This window comes from Antechinus flavipes, chromosome 2 (assembly GCF_016432865.1).
Source record: "Antechinus flavipes isolate AdamAnt ecotype Samford, QLD, Australia chromosome 2, AdamAnt_v2, whole genome shotgun sequence".
Classification (NCBI taxonomy): domain Eukaryota; kingdom Metazoa; phylum Chordata; class Mammalia; order Dasyuromorphia; family Dasyuridae; genus Antechinus; species Antechinus flavipes.
The window spans coordinates 525,313,910-525,339,683 of record NC_067399.1 but is presented as its reverse complement, the minus strand read 5'-3'; positions in this window follow the sequence as shown (position 1 = coordinate 525,339,683).

Sequence of the window (25,774 nt, the reverse complement as noted above, 5' to 3'; positions counted from 1 at the left end):
AAGAAGTTAGGGGAAAAAAAGAGAGAGACTCCTAAGCCTTTAATGCACATTCAGGATCTGATCAAGGAGGATAAATGTACTGCATATAATAGTCCAACATAACCCTCTGTTTTTTACTGTTGTGAATATTGACTTCAAAATGGATTTAATCAAAATCAATAACAAAATGTACAGTAATGAAGTAATGTAAAATGCAGTAATGTATAGGGCAAGGGTTGAATATGGAATATATTAACACAAGAGCAGCTTTACGAGAATAACTCATCCCTCTTTTAGAGTCTTTCTGAAGGAGAGACCGAGCCCTAGAGGAAGGAGCAAAACAACGCCCAATGATACTTGTTCAGATGATCATGTTAGAAATACAGCATGATAAAATTGGGCTGGAGCTGTAGAAAGAGAAAGAAGAAATTAGTTTACAAGACTGTGAGGCTGACCTTCAAGGTTCACAATGCGAAACCCATCTTTTTAGGTTAGCACAGAAAAGCATATAGGTCAGCTGTTTTTTAAGATATTTTAATGATTTTTAAATGTTAAATGATTCTAAATGCTTTAAGTATATTTTTAGAGTATGCACATGCATCTTGAAGTTAAATGGCATGGGGGTCATTGGTTACATTTTGCCTATTTATTAAATTTATAACCTAAGAAGTAAAAGAGAAAAATGTGTTATCTAGAACTGGCTAGAAAATATTAGAATGATTTTTGAATAATCAATATTTTACAACAAATGCAACAAATGTTAGAAGGAACAAACATCTAATGGAGAAAAAAATAAGATCACTGGCTAAGGAGGTGAGAAGACTGGGTTCTAGTGTTACCCACTAAGTGCTAAATGCAACCTTGGGAACTCATTTGATCCCTCTGCAACTCAGTTTGCTCACCTGAAAAATGGAGTTAGATGAGATGACTAACATTTCTTTCACTCTTAATCTGTGATACAGTGATTACGAATTATACAGTGATTAAATTAAGAATCTGAGGATATTACATCTGGTAATTCATCCTCCCAGACAACTTACCTCTAGATATTTTATGTGTTTACAAAGTACAAACACTGAGCAGATAAAATATGGAATAAAGGAAAGTTCACAGGACAAAGAGGCAGAAGGCCTGGGTTCTAGACCTAGCTCTGTCAAAAATTTAGCTATGTGACCTTGGGGAGAGAAGGAAGTAAGGATTTATATAGTACCTACTATAAGACCAATTGCACTCTTGGGAATTGTAATGAATAGCATTGGTCCTAAAAAGATGATCAGGAAACCTGCCTCCCTTCTTTCAACAAAGAGATGAGATTCTTTGTGGACCATTGTCAAATGTGATGCCTTTTTCATTGGATTTGCTTCAGTGTATTGCTTTATTAAAGAAAATGTTCACTGAAAGAAGAAAGAACAAGAAAATAATTGTGAAATAAATACAGTAGTCAACAATAAAACTTAAAAAATCAATCTCAAGAATTCATAGAAACTAAGGAAGATATGAAAGAAATAACACAGAGTGAAATTAATAGAACCAGAAGAACAATACATACAACCACTATTTAAATAAAAGTAACACCAAAAAGAAGCCTGATTCCTAGTAATAATAATAACTTATTTCAGTCCTAAAGAAGAAATGATAACACATATCTCCCTTTCAGAGACATGGCAGAAAATGGTATAATCTGTCAGGCTGGTTACTATATCAAAGGGGTCATTGGTTTAACTGTTTTTCTTTGTTAAAAGAGAAGGTTCAATTTTAGGAGTGTAGGAAGGTGAGTATATATACAGAAAAAATTGTGAGGTAAAAGTATTCATAAAATTTATTTGTTTAAAAAAGCCTATGCTGTGTTACTTAAAGGAAGGAGAGGGTTTGGCTGGAAGGTTCAAAGCAAGATAAGGGAGGGGGGAAGGAATTACAATTTAATTAGGAATTTAATGGCAAATGCTTTTCCTCTTAGCCCTAATTCAAAAATTTAAATTTTCACTTTGTAAATAAGTCATATCATTTCTGTTTTGGTAGACAAAACAGAAGTGCCAGGAGATTTAATCAGTCACACCACAAATTAGGGGCCAAATTAAGGGCCAAATCCTTATTTGCTTCTTCCTTTTTTTTAATTCCCCCCCATAATACTTAATTTCTTTCCTCCCTTTTTTGTATTTGTCTGAACCACCCAAATTAATTTAAGTTATCTTTACCAAACTTTTTTCTCATCTCTGAGGTTTGAGAGTACTGTGACAATGGAGAAGTAACTTTACTTAGTTTCTCCATTTGTAAAATGAAATAATTCATATTTACACTTCCTACTTTACACGGTAGGTAGGAAAATGCTCGAGCAACTTAAAGTGGTATTTTTAAAAAATTTATCTCTTCTTCCCACTTTTCCTATTATTCCTTTCTCCCCATTTGGCAATTGTCTCCTCATATAGAATCACCAAAAAGGACACCAAAAATGTGAAAAAGAAAAAGGAATTTTGAAAAAAGAAAAAAGGAAATGGTCTATTCTTGGGTATAAGACAGCTGCCTGAAGGCATGGGGCAGGCAATACTTTTAGCATTGCCACCTGAAATTGAATGGGAGTGGAGAGGTATTAAAATGCTTATTTGAGTCTTTTTGTTATGATTAATGTGTATTTTCACATGTCATTTTGGCATAATAGCCTAATTTTATTGCAGACAAGCCTTGACATACACAAACATTTTTAGTTACGGAGCCGCATGCAGCAACATTAACTCTACAACTTTCAGCCTAAGATTTGAGAAGACAGAGTCAGGCACAGAACATCTTGGTTTTAGTGGCATTTCCTATTCATCCCCAGGGAGATCCATGAAAACGGGGGACTTTTGAAGCCAAGAAAATTGCCCTGGCCTCCGCCGGACTAATAGAAGTCAAAACTCCAATCAGGCCCTTATTAGTTACTTTGCACAGACGATATAAAGCATCTTTGTTGGTGGCAAACCCGTGCAATTGCGGCTTGAAATTGACAATGATTTTGTGTGTGTGCACTATCTTTGACTGCTCAATATAAGGTGAGCACTGGGTCATGTACAGAGGTTTTTACCAAATTAATGCCATCAGGGGAATTACACATGAATGGGATTCTTTTTATCTAAACAATTTCATCTAGCTTCTTCCCTGCTTTTTCTCTCCATCTAGTTTAGGCATATAAAATAATTTAAACAAGTAGACATCTGGAATAATATATCAAGAATCAAGTTAGCAAACAGACTATGATTTAGCACCAAGCTACATGCCCTCATTCTTAAGGCACTCAGTAAGCTTAGTATTCAGTTTCTACTTATTTATTTTTGACAGATTCCAAATAATCTTTGACACTGTTTCTTCATGCTGTGAAATCATCATTTGAATGACTCAAAACATAATTGAAAGAGACTCTCCCATTTCCACACTATCCATTTAATTTCATTTAATTAAAATAAGACACATTGTTGAGTTTAATAAACTGCTTTCAGAAGCTGTCTTTAAAACTGTCCAGACACTAACATGTGAATCTCACTTTCATGGTTATAGGTATTTGACTTAATAACAATTCTTCCTTCCTCTTCACCCACTCTCAGAAATTATGTTTATTTTATGTCTGTTTTGCTCCTATTTATCCATGGATATGTGTTTCCCCTTGATAAAATGTAAGTTTCTTAAAGACATGGATTCTTTCATTTTTATCTCTGCATCCTCAACATCCCAGCATCTTACACAGCGCTTGGCACATAGTAGGTGCTTAATAAATGTCTGTTAATTGACTGATTGACCTTGGCTTCTTTTCTTTATACAATATAACAATGGCATGCATAATATATTGTAACTAAACTTGTCTTCTTATTCTCCATGGCAGCAAATGGAACAAATTTGCATTCAACCATAGATTTCAATCAGAATTTAGACATCATCTAATTCAAGCTCTTCTTATTAGAGATATGGAAGCTGTGACATGAAAGAGAGATGAATTGATAAAAGAACACACTGTTAGCAAGTAAGAGAATAGGAATGTGAATTCAAGTATTCAGATTTCCGTGCCAACATACTTTCCTCTATACCATACTCCAAATCTATACATCTAGTAAGCAAAAATTCATTATTGAAGTCACTAACTTGAGAACTGAGTCATTCAACATGTTCTTATTTAGTTACTTATTGATGGCAATATCAAATGAGATATTTGTAAAACACTTATCACAGTGTTTGATATATAAAAAAGTGTTTAATAAGTGTCTCTTCTCCTTCCCAATTTTAGGATATAGAGGAAAATAAGGCACCTCGTTAAAAGAAACACAAGGCTGGATGCAATCCATTGATGGAAAACATCAAATGTTAGGATTTAGAATTTAAACTTGACCTATAAACAAGGAGGAAACATTGAAGATTCTTTAAGCCAGGAATGTTGTCAATGTCATGTTTTAGAAAAATTAATGTCAATGGTGATCAAAATGAATAAAGGAAGAAAGAGATGCAGGGAAACCAGACTATTGCAGTGATGCAGGCCTAAGAAATGAATGAAAAACATACTTCAGAGAAAGCATTATTAGGATTTGGTGAGCGATTGCAAATAAAGATAGGAGGGTGCAGTAAGGTAAGGATGAAAAATGACACCAGGCTTTTGAGCCTAAGGGAGAAGATAATGGTACCTTTGACAGGAACAGGAAAGTTAGTAAGGAAATCAGGTTTAGATGTGGGCCAAGGGAGTGGGTGGGAAGACTATGAGTTATGATCTATATTTATTGGGTTTGAAGTGATAGAAGAGTATCCAAATGGTGATGGCTTCTATGTAGCTAAAAATATGGGACTGCCTAGATCTTGGATGAGAAGTCAAGGCCAGAGATAAAAATTTGGTCATTATCGGCACAGAGGTGATAAATGGAACTTTGAAAGTAAATAAGCTTTACTAAGAGTAAGTGCAGAGAGAAAAAGCAGAAGGCTGAAGAATTCCAAAGTTTAGTACTGGGGAGGAAACAGAAAAATCATGAAAGAATATTCACAGAAACAGGAAGAAAATCATTGACTGCAATTTCAGGGAGGTCAACTGAGAGGGGATTTAAAAGATCAACAGTATCAAACATAGCAGAGCAATAGTGGAGGATGAGGCCTGAGAAAAGGTTAGAAAATAGTCATTAGTGACCTTAGAGAAAGCAGTTTTGATACCAAGTTGGAGAAAAAGTCAGATTGCAGGGAAGTCTAGAGGGAATAGCTGGAAAGGTAATGGAAAAAGCAAATGAAAGCACTCATTCAAGGAGACTGGTTGTGAAATAAAAGAAGCAGGTAAGAAAGAAGTTGAAGGGACCAGAAAAAAAGCTAGAAATCAAAGAGCAGGAAGTGGTGGAATAAGAAAAAATTATTACACTGGACTGGTTATGGAGTAGTCTCTCAGAAAAACTCCCTGCCTCAAGTCTTTCCCCACACCAGTCCATCCTCCACTCAGTCATACAAAAAATAAAGATATACCCATGGCACTCCCTATTAAGTGGATTCTTAAATTAAATAATCAAATACAAAATTTCCTGTTTGACTTTTAGAACATTTCAAAATCTGACCTATTCCTATCTTGCTTGTCTTCCTATACCTTATTCCCCTCCACATACTCTAATATTTGACCTCTTTGCTCTTCCTCTGGTTAACATCCCACCCCCACATCCTTTCCTATCATGTCTTCCTCCTCATCTCTGCCTCCTGGCTCCTGTGGCTTCCTTCAAGGCTCATTTAAAATATCACTCTCTGCAAGAAGTTTCTCCCAGCCTTTGTTAAAATTAATGCCTCCTTTCCGAGAGTATTAAATTTATCCATGTATCTTGTTTGTTATAGCTGTTTGCACATTTTCTTTTCCATTAGATTGGGAGCTCCTTGAGGTCAGAGCTGGTTTTTGCCTTTGCTGTATCCCCAGAGCTTAGTACTATGCCTGGTACATAATAAGTACTTAAAAAGTATTTGTTAATTTGACTTAATTCAATGAGGAAAAGATATGATCCAGTTCACAGTTGGATTAATTTTAGAAAGCACAAGGAAAATTAATCTCTCCAAAGACAAAGGGAACAATGAAAAAAAAAGATAGGGGGTGGTGAAAGTGGGATGTTGAGAAGAAGAGAGGATTTGTTGTAAGAACTTAAATTGGAAAGTCCTGACACTCTAAGTCAAATAAGATGGAAAACTATTTAGAAATAGGGTAGAAAGAAAGGTGAAGAGAGTGGAATGAAGACTTAAAAGCAAAAGAGAAATTTTGGAATATGTTATGCAAGAGTGAGCCAGGAAGCCAGGAAGTTTAAATAAGAGCAGTGGTCAAAGCCAATGTATAATTAGACAGGAGAGGGTTTTAATGGGTCTTATCTATTTAGTTATGAGAACTTCTCCAATGGTCTTCAATATCATAGTTGCATGAATGAGAAAGACATAATTCATTGAAATTAGAAAAGAATAGTTACAGTGATGATGATTTTAGTCAGAGAGAGTACCGAGTTAGAATATTAGAGGTGGATCAGAGATGATGTAATACTTTATAATAACAGAATCTTAGGTGTCCTGATTTTGTAGGAAAATTCATTTATTGTGTTTTTTGCCTCTGTTCTCTGGATATACAATAGATTCAGGCAGGACATTATTTTGCCTGTATTCTTTTTTTTCTTTTTACAATTCTTTTAAAAAATTTATTTATTTAATATTTCCCCCAATTACATTTAAAACAATTTTTTGCATATGTTTTTAAAACTTCTGAGTTCCAGACTCTTTCAAGTATCTCCATCCCCAACCCCCATTAAGAAACTATATGTGAAGTTATGTAAACCATTTCCATAAGTCATGTTGTTAAAAAAAAAAACATAAATCCTCTACCCTAATTAAAAATCAAGAAAAATAATGAGAGATGAAGAAAGAGAAGAAGAAGAGATAGAGTATGCTTCAATCTGTACTCAGACACAACTGGTTTCTTCTCTAGGTATAGATAGGATTTTTCATCATGAATCCTTCATAGTCATGGATCATTGTACTGTTAAGATTAGCAAACTCTCAGAATATTGTTATCTCTTTATATACAATACATTTTTCTTTGCTTGAGTTCACAGAGAACTTTCCAAGTTATTACTTTTTATTTTTGTTTGTTTTTGTTTTTTTCTGAGATTATCCTACTTATCATTTCCCATAGAACAATAATATTCCATGACAATCATATACCACAATTTATTCAGCTACTTCCCAATTGATGAGTATCCCTTCAATTTCCATTTTTTTTTTGCCCTGAGAAGAAAGCTGCTATAAATATTTTTGTACATATATGTACCTTGTCTTTTAAAAAAAATCTCTTTTAGTATTTGTGTCTAGTAATAGAAATTCACGACCTAGTTATAAGTCAAAGGATATACATGAATTTGTAGCTCTTTGGACATAGATCATATCTTTTAATCATTTATCAGTTGGTGCATGGCTCTTATTTTTTATAAATTTGAGTCAGTTCCCTCTATATTTGAGAAATAAGGCCTCATCAGAAAAACTTGCTTCAAAAATCTTTTTACAATAACTATTACTAACAGTTTCTCCCCCATTTATTTTATTCTCTCTCTCATTTCACTCTGTCTTCAAAAGTGCTTTGCTACTGACCACACCCTCCCCCAATATGTCCTCTCTTTTATCATCTTTTCCCTTCTTACATCCCATTCCCCTCTTATTTTCCTGCAGGGTAACAGAGATTACTATATCCATATTGCACATGTATGTTATTTCCTCTTTGAGTCAATTCTGATGAGAGTAAGGTTCACTCACTCATCCTTCCCTGTCCCTCTTCCCCTCCACTGTAAAAGCTTTTTCTTGCCTCTTTTTTTTAGGGCAGATAATTTACATCACTCTACTTCTCCCTTTCCCTTTCTCCTAGTTTATTTCTCTCTCACTTGTGTTATCTTGACTGTTGCTCCACCATACTTGAATTATATCTTTCTGGATGTTTGCAATATTTGCTTCTTGACCAAGGAGTTCCAGAATTTGGTTATAATATTTCTTGGAGTTTTCATATGGGGTCTCTTTCAGGAAATGATTTGTGAATTCTTTCAATTTCTATTTTACCCTGTGATTCCAGAATATCAGGACAATTTTCCTTGATAATTTCTTGAAAGATTTTGTCCAGGCTCTTTTTTTGATGATGACTTTCAGTGTTAGACCAATAATTTTTGACTTATCTCTCCTGGATGTATTTTCCATGTCAGTTTTTTTTCCCCAATGAGACAGTTCACAGGTTTTTTTCTGTTTTTTTCATTTTTTTTGTTTCGCTTTATTGTATTTTGACTTCTCATAAAATCATTAGCTTCCATTTGTTCAATTCTAGTTTTTAAGGAATTATTTTCCTCAGTAACCTTTTGTACTTTCTTTACCAGTTGGCCAATTTTGCACTCTAAGGCATTCTTCTCCTCATTAGCTTTTTGTATTTCCTTTTGCACCATTCTCAATTCTTTTCCTAAATTTTCCTCTATCTCTTTTACTTGATTTTCAGAATCCCTCTTGAACTCTCCTATGGCCTGAACCCAATTCTTATTTTTCCTCCAGGTTTTGGATGTAGGAGCCATGACTTTATCTTCTTCTGAGAGTGTTTTTTTTTTATTTTCCTTGTCACATAATGACTTTCTATAGTCAGAAACGTTCTTTTGTTGTCTGCTCATTTTACTAGCCTATTACTTGGCTTTTAACTCTTTGTTAAAGTAGGATACTCTTTTCAGGGTGGAGGGTGTATTTTCCCAAGTGTCAGGAATTTTGGGTAGCTGTTTTCAGAGATCCTTCTAGGGACCTGGTGACAAATCCTTTTTACAGTCCTGTAGCTATTAGGAGCGTCCTTGCTCCACTGTAGTTGTAAGACATAGTGTGATACAAGCTAATAGTACACTATTTCAAAGTCCGATTCTTTCTGTACAGCAAAATAACTGTTAAGACATGTAAACTTATATTGTATTTAATTTATACTTTAACATATTAAACATGTATTGGTCAACCTGCCATTGGGAGGAGGGAATGGGGGAAAGAGCAGAAAAATTGGAACAAAAGGTTTGGCAACTGTCAATGCTGTAAAATTACCCATACATATAACTTGTAAATAAAAAGCTATATTAAAAAAAGAAATATCAAAAAAATAAGATATAGTGTGATATCTGGGTTGTGACAACACTGGGACTGGGTTGGAGCTGGGGCTGTGCTAGGGCTGCCTGTGCTACTGCATTGGACTCCCACCTTGTTGTCACAGACCTTTGCTGCTGACCTTTTAAGTATTCTTTGGTACCTTTGGGCTGAGAGGCCTAGAAACCACCAGAATCGAGAATGATTCAGAAGTTCCTAGATCCATTCCTGTTGTACTGACCTAGGACTAGTAGCCTACATCACAACTGCACATTGAACTCCCACACTGGTGTTGCCTTCAGCTGGAAAATGTTCTACTCTCTCTTTTTCAGTGTTCTAAGGCTCTACAATTTGTTTAGAGTCATTATTTAAAGAAATCTGGAGCTGTTCTGGGGAGAAAGTGGGTAACTTCCTGACTTTGCCATCTTGGCTCCCCTCCTCACTCCAATTCTTTTGTACATGGTAAAGAACAGAGCCAAGTATTTTGATTTAATTCACCCACCTGTTCTCAGAAGGACTGCTATTTGAGAGATAATTGTAAACAAAAACAAAAACAAAAAACAAACAAACAAATAAAAACACCTTATGTAGAAGAAAACATCACTCAGGTTCCTTGCGGGGGGAGGGGGAAAGGGAGATGATATCAGACTTTTGAAGTTATGTTCCTACCTCTTGTCAGGAACAGATTTGCCTGGGGAAGACAGGAATGAAATATGTACTTGACTCTTGGGTGAATTTTTGTGAGTCCAGAGCATGGAAGGAATGTTATAGCACATAAGAGGACCATTAGATTAGAAGTCCCCTTTTTGACATTGTGTAGGACCTATCTGGATAAAAAGACAAGACAGTTTTTATAACAGAAAAACAACAATTTGTAGAATTTCTTTTGCCATACTGGAACAACTGGGAATTATCTTTGCTTGCAAAGGGCTAGCCATACATAGGTCAGTTAAGAGAATATGTGTAAAAGCTTTGCAAACATTAAAGCACTATAAAAACATGAGCTGGTTTTACAATTATTATGGAAAAATTATGATACCTATAGAAGGATTCTTATTGAATAACTATGAGAGTAAATACCAGGTAGGAGACCTAGCTCCTTTGTGAATGTAAGTTATTGAGGCTCTCTGGATCTCTGGAAGACTTTCTTATTGATGGTTATTGGTATTTTCCATGAACTCTCTTATAAATGTATTTGTTTTCAAAGTAATTACAGTTTTTTAATCTGAAATCTGTTATCCATGTATTTGCTGGAGAAATAGGTAATACCACAGAGGTTTCTGTCATTTGTGGCTACGTTTCTCAGATTTTGGAGGTGAGATCAATGAGAAATAGATGATAAATCTTCCAAGGCATCATGTATAAAATTCAAGAAAAGTATACTAAGGCATGTTTTTTTCCAAACAATACAATAATTAGTTAACAAGGTTTTATTAATAGGGATTTTTAATAAAGCAGGTCTAATAATTCTCAGGTAGCCAAAAGCCCCCAAGAAGAAGGACAGCTCCCCCTTTTTGGTTTTTTTTTTTTTTTGTGGTACAGAACAAAGAACAAAACAGGGTAGGGAAGGAAATAATACGATTAGTTATAGAGTGGCATCATGGGGTGGATGACAACATGATTAGTTATGTAGCTGAGGAATGGAGAGCGACATGATTGATTGGAAATTAGGAATGAGGGGCTTGTAATAACCCTTTCCTTCCTACCTAAGAAATGTTCATTGTTCGAGTTCTTTTACAAGGTCTCAGATAGTGGACCAGATATCCTTGAGGAATAATTTGGTGAAGAACTGATACTGGACCAGACTCTCAGCTGCTATTTATGCTATTGTTTTCAATGAACTGCCTTTTGCTACCAACCCCTAATATCTGATGACTTGTTAGCTGTAGCCTTAGGTTCTGGAAATCTTTGTGCTTTTAGTCATCACTAAATCATCCTGCCTGCTCTCTTAGTCTCTTCTATATCTCAAGATCAAATATAGACCTCTGAGATCCTTGGAGATGAAAGGCTACTTTTACCTTTCTTTGAAGGCCCAGCATGTTCAAAGCCAACCTCAGACAGTTACCAGCTGTGAGTCTGGGCAAGTCAACCCCTATTTGTGCAATTCCACATCTATAAATTGGGCACACACTAGAGAAAGAAATTACAAACTACTCTAGTATCTGTGCCAAGAAAAACATCCTGGACAAAAACCATGGAGTCATGGAGAGTTGGACACAATTGAAAAACAAATTAGAGTAGAAGTTTCTTGAGGATGGGGACTATCTCATTTTTTTATTTTTATTCCAGTGTTTAGCAGAATGCTTGACATATACTGAATAAATGCTTTGTATACCCATTTTCATGCTTGTATTCATTCATCATCAGGGATGATAAATGTCTTGAGGATGATAGGATAAATAGGAAAATGAAAACTATAAAGGATTCTATAAGTACCTACATCACCAGGATGTTCTGAAAACAATATTATAGTATTATCAAGTACTAAAGTATGAAAGTACTTTGCAAAGTTTAAAGTTCTATATAAGCATCAACTATTTTACATTCTTATAAATTATTGTGATATTGGAGGAGGTAGAAAGAGGTGTGGGAAGATAGTAGACATTGGCAGAGAGGCCTTAAAGAAATTGGGATACTATAGGCAAATGACATCATATTCAGAAGAAGAAAATGTTTAATAATCTAAAATGATATTGGTGAATGAGGAGTTCTCCACTTTCTTCTTACATTGAGTTAGAAGTGAAAGTGAGAAATGAAGGGATGGAAAGATTTCTAAAGAAAATAATAGAGTATATGACATCATCTAAGAAGACAGTTTTCTGCTAAGATGGGGAAATGGAAGAAGTAATTGAAAAATAATTTTTAGGAAATAGTGATGTTTCACAGAATATAGGGAAAGAAGATAGCAGGAATCAAAGCTTCAAAGAAGTAGGAATGTAAGTAGGATGAATGTGAATGAAATCTCAACTGAAGACAAACTGGAGTAACAAATGTATATCAGGTACAGAGAACTATAGAAGAGATGGTATACAGAGATAGGAAAAGGGGAGAATACTGAGCACCATTGTGTCAATCTATAGAAGAAAAAAGGAACTAGACTCATTTAAGGGGCCAAAGAGGAGGAAAGCAATGGAAGGTTAGTCGGAAAAGTACATAGACTAAAGAAGACATGTGAACGTGAACAGTCAACTCTCTCATAGGGTATCTAGATAAATATATATACAACCAGTTAAGATCTGACCCCAATATTGCAAATAAGGCATACTGCTTCTAAAAAACAAAACTATCTTTCACCCAAAATATCCAGGAAACTAAAATAACAATGTTCTCAATTCTGCATATACATAAAGAGATAGCTTAGATACAGTAATTCCTGGGATTCATAGATATTTTCCTTTTCTCTCTCTCTCTCTCTCTCTCTCTCTCTCTCTCTCTCTCTCTCTCTCTCTCTCTCTCTCTGTCTCTCTCTGTCTGTCTTCATCACACCTTTTTCTCACTTTTATTAGATTTCTGACTGAACAGTAGTGGCTTAAATCCTGCTTCTGATACATATTGTCTGACAAGTCATTTGACTTCCTAGAGGTCTTATCTACTGTCTATGACTATATATTGCAGAGAAGGGGCTTATACCAATGTAATCACAGGTCCAGTTTCTATTCCTGTTTGAATTCAGGAAGAAATAACAGTTATGCTTTCATATTTATTTTATCCAATGTTCTCAAATTTTTTCCCCATTCAGCTAAAGAATTACTTTTATGTTGAGCATTACAAATATAGTATAAGGATTTGTGCCTCCAGACCACTTACTCATTATAAAAGAGCCTTCTCTTACCTTCTTTTAGCTATATGAATTCTACTGATGTTTCAAGGTACTGTTCATCTGGGAGAAGTATTCCTAATCCTCATTTGGATCCTCTAATTAATTTTTTCTAGTCATTTTGTAGCATCTTTAAGAAAAAAAAACATACACACCTTTTAATTTATATTATTAAATATTAGTTATAAGTTTGTATTCTTTCCTCAATGAGAATGAATATTCCTAAATGAGGGACTGCCTTTAGATGCCATAGCACATAATCAGAAAGAACTGAGTTCATATCTTACCTCAGACAGTTATCAGCTGCTTCATTTGTTAATTAATCTCTCTCTTTCATAGTTCCTTCATAAGTAAATGGGAATAATAATAACACCTATCTCCCAGTGTAGTTGCGAGGATCAAATGAGAGATACTACATAACATTACATTTCAAAGTTTGAAGTACTTTATGATTATCAAAAACATAATTCTTAAAATCATTATGAAGGATGTGTAATTCAAGTTCACAAAGTTATCTAAATTCAACATTCTACCTGATCTCCCTGAGTCTCAGTTTCCTCATCTATCATGAAATGGATGAACTCTGTGATCTTTGAGTCCCTGACAACCCTAGACCTCCACTCTTATAATCCTCTGGTTTTCTGTATTTGCTTAAGATATGCCCCACACCTGGAATGTGCTACCTCCTGTCTCCTCTTTTCAGAATCGTTAGGTTCTTTCAGCATTTACCTAGGTGCTTCCTCCTACATAAAACCTTCCTTGATTCCACAACCCCACCAAGTGATTGTTGCTCTTTTCCCTCTTTATTTATCTGGATACATGTTGTATCTCCCAATAGAAAATAAGCTAATTTAATATTTTAATTTTTTTATTTCTAGTCCCAAGCAAAAGGTTTATACTTTTAAAATGTTTGAGATAATGTAAGTGACATATTCCGCAACCCTAAAGCATTCTATGTGTCAGCTACTATTATTATTCCTACTGATTGTTTTAGAACATTGTGTTACCAACAAAGAAAGAGTGCAAAACAATAAAAAATATTTCAAGTGGCAGGATCCCAACAGAACATGTTTTTTATTTTTTTATTTTATTAAAGCTTTTTATTTTCAAAACATACACATGGATAATTTCTCAGCATTGATACTTGCAAAACCTTGTGTTCCAAATTTCCCCCTCCTTTCTCCCACCCCCTTCCCTAAATGGCAAGTAATCCAATATATGTTAAACATATGCAATTTTTCTATACATATTTCTACAATTATCGTGTTGCACAAGAAAAATCACCTCCAAAATGAAAAAAAAAATGAGAAAGAAAACAAAATGCAGTACTTTTAAAATTTTTTAACTTATTTTTGATATTAAGCTTTTTATTTTCAAAATATATGCAAATATAGTTTTAACATTCACCCTTGCAAAATCTTGTAGAATATGCTTTTTAACAAAGACCTGATTTATATTTTTCACTTTTAAATTCAAATTTCTACCCTAGACTTTACTCCATAAAAAAAGAAAGTCCAGTGTAAAGTAAGGCTTATTTCTGACCTTAACACACTTGGTCTGTTGAAACTTTCTAAAGTAAAGTGTTTTAGTGAATATGAAATATCTTTTCTTTTTTTAATATTTCATCTTTCTCCAGGCATAAAAAACTGCATGTACACAGATAGAAATGAGGATAATTGAAATAATTACTTAGCAAATACAGAGAGCTAGAAGAGAGAGGAGGTTTTATTAAGAAGAAAAAAAAAGATCATTTTTATCTTTACTATCAAGCTTGGATATCTAACTTCATCAAATAAACCAGAGAATTGATCCTCTTTCACCTTTTTTTTTCATTTGGAAAGAGTATTTTAAAATATTTTTTCTAATTAAGTTTTTCTATCACATTTTAACTAGATTTCTAAAAGTCTTGGCAGAGGTGATGAGCAAATAATCATAATTCTCGATAGTAAATGACCACTTCTTAAAGAAGCAGAAACCTTCTAAATGTCAACCAGAGGTTTTCCCACAAGGAGAGATGTTTTTCCTTGATTAGATTTATAGTATTTTCCATGTCCTTAATCAATGCTGCTTTAATCAATTAACTTTAATCAACTTTGTTCTCTAATTTGATAAATTATACTAATAAACTTTAATTCTAACAAAGAAAAATGCAGATTTGTAGTCAATCCCCTTTTACTTGAAAGAGATATTCTGACCTTTTCCAGAAAGGATTTAATCCAATTTCTGAGTTGTTTTTGTTTGTTTGTTTGTTGGGGATCATGGGTAAGTTAATATTTTCTGTCAGCATAAATCCAAGCAAATCAGAAGCTATATAGTTGTGAATGGTGTCAGGTCTCTTTCATGGTTAATCATGTGAGTCTATTAATAGGTCAGTGTACTTTCAGCTTGGTTTTGTCTAATGATGGATGAAGCATATACCATGATTGGGGATAGGGAGAGGAGATGTTGGATTGAAGAATAGAAAAATTTCCATCCCTGAAATTGTTGCATGATGTATGCATTAGCCTGAATATTCTTGAAACTCTCGTGTACTATTTTCCTTCCCAGCTTTCTGTCCTTTCTTTCTATTCTGGCATTTGGAATTCTTGTTTTCCCTCAGCGTCTGACAACCAGACTAGGATATTGGTTTTCCAAGAGACCTTGTTTTTAGATGACTGAATCAGGTCACGTGCTCAGTAAATAAATGGATCAGTAGTGAGTGCTTTATCCTCTGTATCAGCCATTAGATTATAAATGCCTGACTGCTATCCCTTTTGGAGCTTCCCACAATAGCATCTATGATCCTACATAAAATGCACGGCCAATAAATGCTACTGGCTGTATGCAGAGTGCCATCTTAAAATTTATCTGAACAGAATATAAGAGGTAAAGGAAGCCTTTCAGTTTGATTCCAGCAGCTTCCTTAGAATCTTGTCCAAAGTACACACACACACACACACACACACACACACACACACACACAAACACACACACATACATACACACACACACCGTGTTTAAGGGAATGATCACTAGCTCTGGAATCAGGAGTCTTGAGTTCAAATTCTACCTATGATGTTTAGGATTGATGTGACATTGAGCAAATCACTTCTTTATGCAAGTGTGTTTCCTCATCTCTAAAATGAGTTTGTTGGACCAGATGGTCTCTGGTGCTTTCGAGTTCTCAATCTATGACTCCAAGAATAAAAAAGACCAGATAATTCAGTGGCCGCACATGGCTGTCTCTACAATCAGCAGTTTGGTGCATTATTCAAGTCTTCAGCATCCTTCTGGGAGGAAAAGCTGAACATAACTCATATCTGGCAGTCACTCACCTTTTCCAGACCTAATTTATTTTCTTTTAATCAGATGCTCACTAAAAATGCTCATTTATAGAATAGCAGAATTGGAAGAGGAGCCCTTATTTCACATAAACTACCCTCCATACACACCTGAATGCTTTCTCTTTTTACCTCCATATCAGAAAATTCCTAGATCCTATTAAGGCTCAATCATATGTTACCTCCTACACAGTCTATACTTATTCTTCTATTTATTAATGTTCTTCTCTTCTTCAAATTACAGCCTATTTATTGTTAGATCTACATGTCACATATCCATAGTAGAAAGTAAATACCTTGAAAAAGTACCATTCTAATTTTATTTGTTATTTAGTTGAAATATTTTTATGCTATTAAATTTTCATAGTTCAGTAAAGCAGTATAACAAAGTAGGGGAAAAAAAGCATTGTGTTGGGTTCACATCCTGTCTCTGCTACTTCCTGGATGATTTTGAATAAGTCATTTCACTTCCTGGGTTCAGCTACTTTGCAAAACAAAAGACTTGGTCTAGAGAGCTTCCAAGTTCCCTCCAGATCTTTGAGTCTATAATTCTAGGAAACTAAGGCCCAGTAAAATTAAATGACCAGTCCAGGGTCATTCAGTTAGTGGAAAAGTTAAGCCTACAGTTTTAATCTCCTGAGTCCCAGTTCACTGCAGTTTCCTCTCCTTCTCCTTTCCTCCATTGCTAATTCATAGAAAAGAAGTAGATTAAGCTCAGTTTCATCTGTTGGCTTTTGTAGGCAGGAAATGGAATTTCCAGGAATGCATTCATTCGCTGGACAAAACTACAGCGCAACAAAATAATGTGCCAGTTCCATAAAGTTTCTTAAAAAGGCATTGCATTTGTATCTACAAGTGAATTCATTTGGTGAGCCTAGAGAATTCTAACTGGGACTAAATACTAGGAGACACTGTACTAATGGCTCCAAACCTCTTGGCATGAAGTAAGGGGTCCAGACCTCAGGAGATCCAGACTTCTTTATATTTAGTACCTTGGAAGGGGTATGGGAAAAACCCCAATGGAGAAAACTTACTGCTTTCTAACAGTAATCAGAAGGAATAGACATATTTTGGGAAAATATCTAACTTCTATACCAAGATAAACTCATTTGTAGACAACTATTTTAATTTAGGGCATTTAAAAATACAATTTTATCACTGTGTCAGGTTAAAATGATTGAGTTGATAGCATGTCTTCAGGCAATCCTATTTTCCCAAGGGATTTGTCATTTCAGAAATTAAACACAATAATGAAAGATAAACTGTGTAAAATGACAACACACTCCCCTTTTCCTTCCTCCTCTAATTTATCTACTTAGTCAAGAGGTTATGTATCTATCCATATCATTGGAAAGGAACCCTATATTGGAATTTATCCCCCAGGCATTCATTAAATAGAGCTATATTATTTGTAGATTTGAATGTTAATTTGACTCTTTTTGTGCTTAAATTAAAATCAGTTCCATCTTTATTACTTAGAGGTATTTATATGAAAGCAAGGAAGAAGGGGAGAAAAAAGGAAGGAAGGAGACAAATATATATTTCCTAAATATGTACTCTCAGGACTTACCACGGTTCTGGCATATAATAAGTATTTAACAACCTCTGTCTCTCTGCCTCTCTATCTCTGTCTCTCTGGTTCTCTGTCTCTCTGTTTTTCTCTCTCTCTCATATCTCATCTATTTATACATCTATCCATCTCAATGTTTCACCTATCCATCTCTATCATCTATCTATCCATCTCTGTCTATCTATCTCCATATAGCTATTTGTCCATCTATCCATCTCTATCATCTATCTTCCTATCATATATCTAACCATCTCTCTTATTTATGATCTAAATAACATCTATCAATTCTCTTATTTATTATACCAATATGACCTTGGGCAAATGGAGATGGGAAAGCAGAGCATGGAAAGGACATTCTATGTGGAGTCATTGGTTGAGGAGAAGCATATAAAGTGTATTAGAAAAGCATGAAGTTGTTGATAACCTGATAATGGAGAGAGCATTGGATTGGCAAGCTGAAGTCCCAGTTCTGCCATTTAATACATAAATGACTTTGAACAAATCATTTAACCTTTTTAAGCCTCAGTTTCCTCACCTTTAAAATGAGGGGTACAGGCTAGACTGCCTCAAAGACCCCTTCCACCTCTAAATCTATGGTTACAGTATGCTATGAAATACCAGTGTTTAAGACTGAGTGAGAAATGCCTGAAGGTAGAAGCACTGGTGAGAAAGGCCTACCTATAGCAGCTTAAACATTATTATTGTTTCCCTAACTACAGCAAAATAAATATTTCTGATTACAATAAAAAGTCAAGATTTTACAAAATAGAGCAATATCATCACTGACCTAAAATAAATAAACAAACAGCAAAAGGAAAAAGAAGAAACAATTCCAGACTTTAACAGTGGGAAATGAGCAATTAATCTTCCTGTTCATGTAAACAAGGTGATTTTTCTTTTTCTAACTGACATCAAAGCCAAAATATATGTGATTCCTTTAATAAATCAGTTACTCCTATATATGTTGTCATGCTTCCCCATGCACTCAATATTAATATAATGCCTCCAGCAGGTTTCTTTTGACTTTTTTCTTTATCTTCAAAATATAAAGTTGTATATTTAAATGCATGGGATGTTTCCTTCTAGAAATAATCAGGCAAAAGAACCCAGAAAGCATAGAAGCTGGCTATCTTCCCAGTGGAAATGTGTTAAAGATAGAAACATAAAATCTAAGCCATATTTGCTCTGTTTGTTTTTGGTTCATTGGGGTGAGGGTAAAATTGGTGACCTGATGGATGAGAAGTATTTCGTAGCTTAATCTGAGTTCCCCGGAGGATGTGGCTCTATGGAGCCCTTTCTGAATTTAACTAAATTTTCAGATTTTCCCACCTTGTTTTTCTCAGGTTTACTACTCACTATGAATTTTAGCATTAGAAAGGTAATCATCCATGGTTGGAAAGGACCTTAGATCTCATCCAATTCAACTCCATTTTATGAGTGAAGGAACTGAGTCCTGGAGAGGAAATTTAACAGAATTACTCAAAGCTCCACTAGTGAGACCAGAATTCGAGGACCTGGATTCTAATTTCGTGTCTGAAGCTTATTAGTTTTGTGATCTTGGGTAAATATTTTAACTTTCCTTGGCTTTCCTTTTCCTTAAAATGAAGGTTGGACCAAAGGCCTTTCCAACTCTGGATCCCTTATCCTATGAGCAGAGTAAGCATCCAAATTCAGTTCTCTAACTCTAGTCCTATTTTGGTTTTATGTTCTGAAGGTTTCTCCTTACCTATTGATGTTTGGAGGTGGTAAATGGATCCATATTCATGGTATTTAGATGTTTCTTGAGTACATATAATTGGATATAATCCCTTTCAATTTATGGTCTTTTTTTTTAATCTCTATAATTCCTACTAAGATCCATGAATGCTTAGCTGGAGTTCCCCACTTACATTACTTACTATCCCTTCTACTTATAAGCACCTTAGTGATCTCTGGGTCCTGAAGGCCCCTATTTTACCACCTCTCTCAATTTAATTAACATTTATGACCACGAAGTGAAGGCACTGAGCTCATTCTTTGACTCTCCTAAGATATCATTGGTCAGAATTCCAGTTCACTCAGTTCACCTAAGCCAGATATTAGGAAAACAAAGCATCAAACTAATTTTCATTAATTTATAAAGAATCAGTCTTAAATTTCCTGTAAAAAAAAGTATTCAGTTATGTGACTATTTTGAAAGTCTCTAACACCAATTGATGCCTTTTTGTATGAGGAGCAGATATGTGAATATTGGGATCCTGGGGCCAATTTGGCTTTAGGGGAAAGATTTTTTTTCCTTTGTGAATTGTCCCCTTATATTGTAGCATCCCCTCTAAGACAATTCCTCAACCTCCAATCTTCTAGGAAGGCTAAGTAATCAGAAGGTAGTTACCACTACTTTTTTATTCAAGTTTCTAGAAATAATTATCTGCCAGGATTTCTAGTAGTATCGTTCAAGAACCCCCATTCCTGGGCTACCAATTGATTATCAGCTAGTAGACATAAATGAGTTTTTTTTTTTTTTTTTTTTAGTAAAGACTATTTACTAAGCAAGTATAATGAAGATATTTATTTTAGAAACATCCTTTTTAAAACAGAGGTGCATACTTACCTTGCACACACAAGATCCCTGGGAGACTATAGGTTCATGTTTAGAGTACAAGTGGCCAAAATTTAAACGCACAGGTATTTATTACTAAGAGTCCTTTTCTTGCTTCATGAAGTGTTCAAAAACTGAGGCCATAAATTGAGTTTTAAATCCAATTATTCAGCTCTAGATCATGCTCTTTCTCTGTACAGCAGAGGCTCTCAAACTGAGCAAAACCAATGAGGCACTGATTGCTGTATAAAGTTTTCATGGTTATTAATTTTTTCTTCATTCTTTATCATTGTACCACACTGCCTCTAATCAATTTCCTCATCTATAGAATGAGCTCATTAGGCTAGAAGTAATCTAAAATTTCTTCAACTACTAATATGCTGCAGTTCTGTTTATTGAATTTGCCTCAGATTGGTCTGATGAGTATGTCCTCAGAAACAAGGACAATTATGACTAGCTGTGGCAAAGCATAAGCGGACTAAGGAGAAATATGAACCAAAGTAATGAGAAGGTTTTGTGGATAAACTGGTAGATAAATTCCTTCAAAATTCATTCCAGGGACTTTTATTTTATATCCCAAAAAAAGCAATCAATTCAACAAACTTTGTCTACTATTTGCATAGCTTTTGCTAGATGGTCGGACTATGAAGACAAAAGGAAAGCAGATTCTCCCTTTAAGGAGAAACTGGCAAGTGGCACCCATCTGGCACCTGAATGTGGGACACAAGAATCACAAGAAACAAAGAAGCAGCAGTGCCTGAGAGCTGTTCTTGAGGAGGATTCTCCCAGAGTTCCTTCGGTAACCCACAGAGAAGGAAAGGGAGAAGAGCCCTAGTAAGACTTTTTTAGTCAGGGTAATTAAATGGGCTAGCACATCAAAGGGCCACACCAGGAGACTGAGGAGAGACTTATGAAAAATGCCTGTTCGGACTATAGTCCTCTTCTCCGTTTGAAAATTTGTTTCCATGACTGACATTTCACAAGATCAACACCTGCTGTAATGCTATTTGCACTCCCTAGCATGTAGACTCAGATTCCTTAGCATGTGGACTTAGATAACAGCTAATGCATAAACTTACTGACCATGCTGTGGGGGAAAAATAATCACATTTCCATAAAACAAAAAACAGGGAATTGTTAAGGACCATGCCTGGGTGAAGGGGCAGATCAATTCTCTGAGAGCCTCCACAGTTGTGAACCATAAACTTGAAAGAGTTACCAAGCAGCCTTTGCTGATACAGGTATTTCTTGTGGATTGGGAATGAAATAAAATGGAGACAAGAGGGAAGAGGAAAGGGTCAGAGAATGCAACTGCCTCTCAGTCTCCTTGTATCATCATCATCATCCTCTCACATGAAGAGATCTATTCTACAGGTCTGAGTTAGACCTCCAGCAGCCACTGGCAGGTAGCTCCCATATCACAACAAAGAGTATTGTGGCAGATAACTAAATAAAAGATTATCTAAGAAAGAGAGAATTAACAGCCAATCTGGAAAGGCTTCCTCTAGAAGGCAGTAACTGTGCTGAACCTTGAAGGAAGCTGGGGATTAGGAATGGAACTGAGAAAGGACTTCATTTCAGGTAGGGGCAATAATCCATGTAAAGGCCTAAAGACAGGAGATATGCTAAATTTGGAAAATATTCATTGTAATATGACAGTTTGTGATAAAATGATTCTGGAAAGATAGGCAAGACTTCTGTTATAAAGAGGTTTAAACGAAAAAATGTATTTCATCCTAAATGCAATAGGGAGATCTTGAATACTTTTAAATAGAAGTGATATCATCTAACCAATGTCTTAGGAAAGTTAACCTAGGTCTTGGGAAAGTTAATTTAGGAAAGTTAATAAGTAATTCTGGTTAGAAATGTGGAGTTTAAGAGACTATTTCAATAGGTCAGAAGCCCCCTGACCATGACTAGTCCTGCACTTCCCTTACTTTTCAGAGAGAAATCTAACTGCCATTAAATATCCATCAGGTGCTAAGGTAAGAGATATGTGTGACAAGGAAATGGTTGGCTAGGCTGGTGGTTAAGTTGGTGGAGAACAGAGAACAGATGAGATGTCTGTGAGGAAGTAGAACTGACAAGACTTAACAAATGATTAGATATAGGAAGTGAAGGTGAGGGAAAACATGAACAACAAGCTTGGTTTGTATTAGAAAACAAACAATTCAGTTCCTGGGATAGGAAACTAGGTGGTTTAGTAGATTAAAGTGCTGGATTTAGGGTTAGGGTTACACGGCTAGTAAGGACCTGAGGTCAAATTTGAATTCAGATCTAGAATTCAAATTTGACCTCAGGTCCTTACTAGCCTTGTAATCCTAGCCAAGTTGTTTCAATTCTTTCAATCTCAGTCTTTTCATCTGTATAATAGGAATTATAATAGCACCTACCTCACATAATTATTATTACGATCAAAGGAAATAATTAATACAAAGCAGCACAAAATGCAAATTATTATATCATTATTGTGAAGATATATATAGTAACTTTATATATGGTAGATATAATTTATATAGTTACTATATGTAACTTCTAGGCAATATGTTGATATATATATATGTATATGTAATATACCATGAAATGCTTATGTATATATTGTATATTTCTTCCCTAGACCTTTCTCTGCTGTAACTACTTGATCAGAGCACAGTCTGAAAATCTCATTAATAAAACTTTAACATCTTCAACATACTAATGCCATAAAGTTTCAACATATATTCTCTATAATAAAATATATAATATGCTCTATAATATACTCTTTATGATAATCATCTATACTTGGGAAGCAGTGTCTCATAGTGGACAGGATATTGAACTTGAAATCTAGAAGGTGTGTGTTCAAAACTTCTCCCCAGTGCTTACTGGTTTTCACTTTACCTCTCTAAGCCTCCATTTTCTCATCGCAAAGTGGAGGTGAATTGGACTCAATGCTTCCAAAGCTCCTTCTATTTCTAATTTATGATCCTATGATATTCAGTCCTATGAAAGAGCAATTTCTAAAAAGAGAATGTATTCTAAAAAACAGCAAATTTTTCAGGGAAATAGTGATCTGTATGTGGAACAAACAAATAAAACTCCCAATGATCTTGGCCTTTAAACTGAGACACTCTAAGCTAAGATTTCAGAGAGCAGTTTCATTTCTCTTGATAGAATGGGATTAAATAAATATTACCCAAAAACCTACATAAAGGGGTGACTTTTTTATTTTGTCTTACATATTCCCTGTTAACAGTCCTCTTTGAAGTCTAAATAAAGCACTGAAGGGTAACTATGTTTCCCCTTGCACCATGATGTGCTTCTAAATCACCATTTTATTTTCTAGCCACCAAAAAACAGCTTTTTACATAGGGCAATGCATGCCCAGAAGGCAATGTATCATTTGAAAGGGTTTTAATGTAATAGGGGGGAAAGCACTACCTGCTAGTAATCACATGATCAGAGGGTCTAAATGGACAACCCTGAACTGCATATTTAAACCTTCAGCAGAAGATGCAGGGCTGTTTGTTCAGCGGTATCCCATCGCTGAATTACACAGCTCACTATAGTTGCAGTCTGATAATTATTATTGATTCGCTCTCAAGCTGTCAATCCGGGGACAGCTCTAAAGCAGTCAGTGATGGACAGAAAGAGGATTGGACAGCAACCATCCAACGAGGAAACTTCATCTTGAAAATGAACTTAGATGAGATGGTGCAGGTGGATAAGGGTAATTGATGATTGTTTCAGAGTGGAAGAAGGGGAAGAAGCAGAGATAAAAAAAATCCTCCTTGGCATTCATGCTTAGTGTCCTTAGTGTAATGCTCTAGGGACCATCCATAAACTCCATAAAGTTTAAAGTTTCCCTTTGCAATGGAAACAGAAATTTGTGTTGTTGAATAAGTTGTAGCAATAATGTTTGAGTAGACATTTTTAAAATTAGAAGAGCTAAACTTCTGTAAGAGAGATGTTCTTTTAAGAATATCTTTAGTGTTTATGTATAGAAGCAAAAAGTCTTTATTATCCTAAAAATACACTTACATCAATACTTTTGTAGTGATTTTAATTTTCTGAAGTTCTTTTTTTATCCAGTGTTTTGTTTATCCTTGCAACAACTTCTTGAATTGGGCAGGAATCACTATCTCTTGTTTAACTATTTGAGAAAGAAAAACTGAGTCATGTAAAAAAATTAAATGATTTACCTCAGATTGAAGTTCTGAGTTCAGAGACCTCAAATATCACTGACCTTCACCAATTATATAAGTGGCAAAACTGAAGTGAGGGATGGAATGCTTTGTGATATTATGAACAGCATGGATAGGAAAATCAATTTCATAGGGTACACCTATATCCCTAAAATTTGGTATGAGGTAAATCATATGGAACTTGTATATATCTGTACTGGTAGAAAGTCTTACCCACACAATTGGAATTAAGTTACCTGTATTCATTCCATGACTCTGACATGTTGCTCAATTACTTGATGATAGTAGGGATAAGTCTCTTAACTTCTCTGAATTACAGTTTGCTCATCTGTAAAATGCATATCCTTAGACAATTACCTTGTAAGACTGTGGAAAGTATAATGCTTGGTAAATCATCGTTGATATAGAACTATTAATGATTTCTATTTGTGTTAATTAGAAATAGAGTGACATAGGAACTTTGAAGTAAAAAAGACTCGGTTTCACATCAATTCATATTTATTATGAGCAAGTCACAATCGCTCATTGGACCTGGTAGCTCTAAGATAAATAAACTGCTGAATTATATTGGTGGAAGAAGTTGAACATAGGAATTCTTCTCCTTTTGATGAAATCATATGGCCAGACACAAATACCCAAAGACAGCAATCATAATAACAAGGTCAGTTTTATGCCAGATATTCATTTTATCTATTGGGGAAAAAGAAACCTCATTTTATCAGGAATATACCAAACCAAGGTAACTGGGATGGGTGTCTTGCTTTTATAGAAGAAAAAAAAATGGCATTTAAGACTTCCTGTTCCTTTAAGCTTTGATTCTCAGCAGATATTTAAAGAGACCAAGCATAGGAGTGTGATTCTTTATTACTCTTTTTCATAGACTTTATTAGTATAATACAGTTATTTTACCTGGTGTAGATGTCATACAGTTGAGCTGATTTGCATAATGTTCAAAAAACAGCAATCCTACATGTTTGCCTTTTATCTCTCTTGATTCAGTGCATTATTTATTAATTACTAGTGACATTAATTACTAGTGAAATTTCCATTCCTAGATTGGTGTTATGCACTCCCCACCCCCAACTGAAATTCTCAAAATACAAATTAATTTTAGCTTAAAAAGTATGTACTATGACACTTTAAGCTAGGGAGTTCACAAAATCAACAATAGGATGTTAGAACTTCAATGGGAAATCTATCGTTGCTATACTTAATTCATAGGAGGGAGAAAGGAGT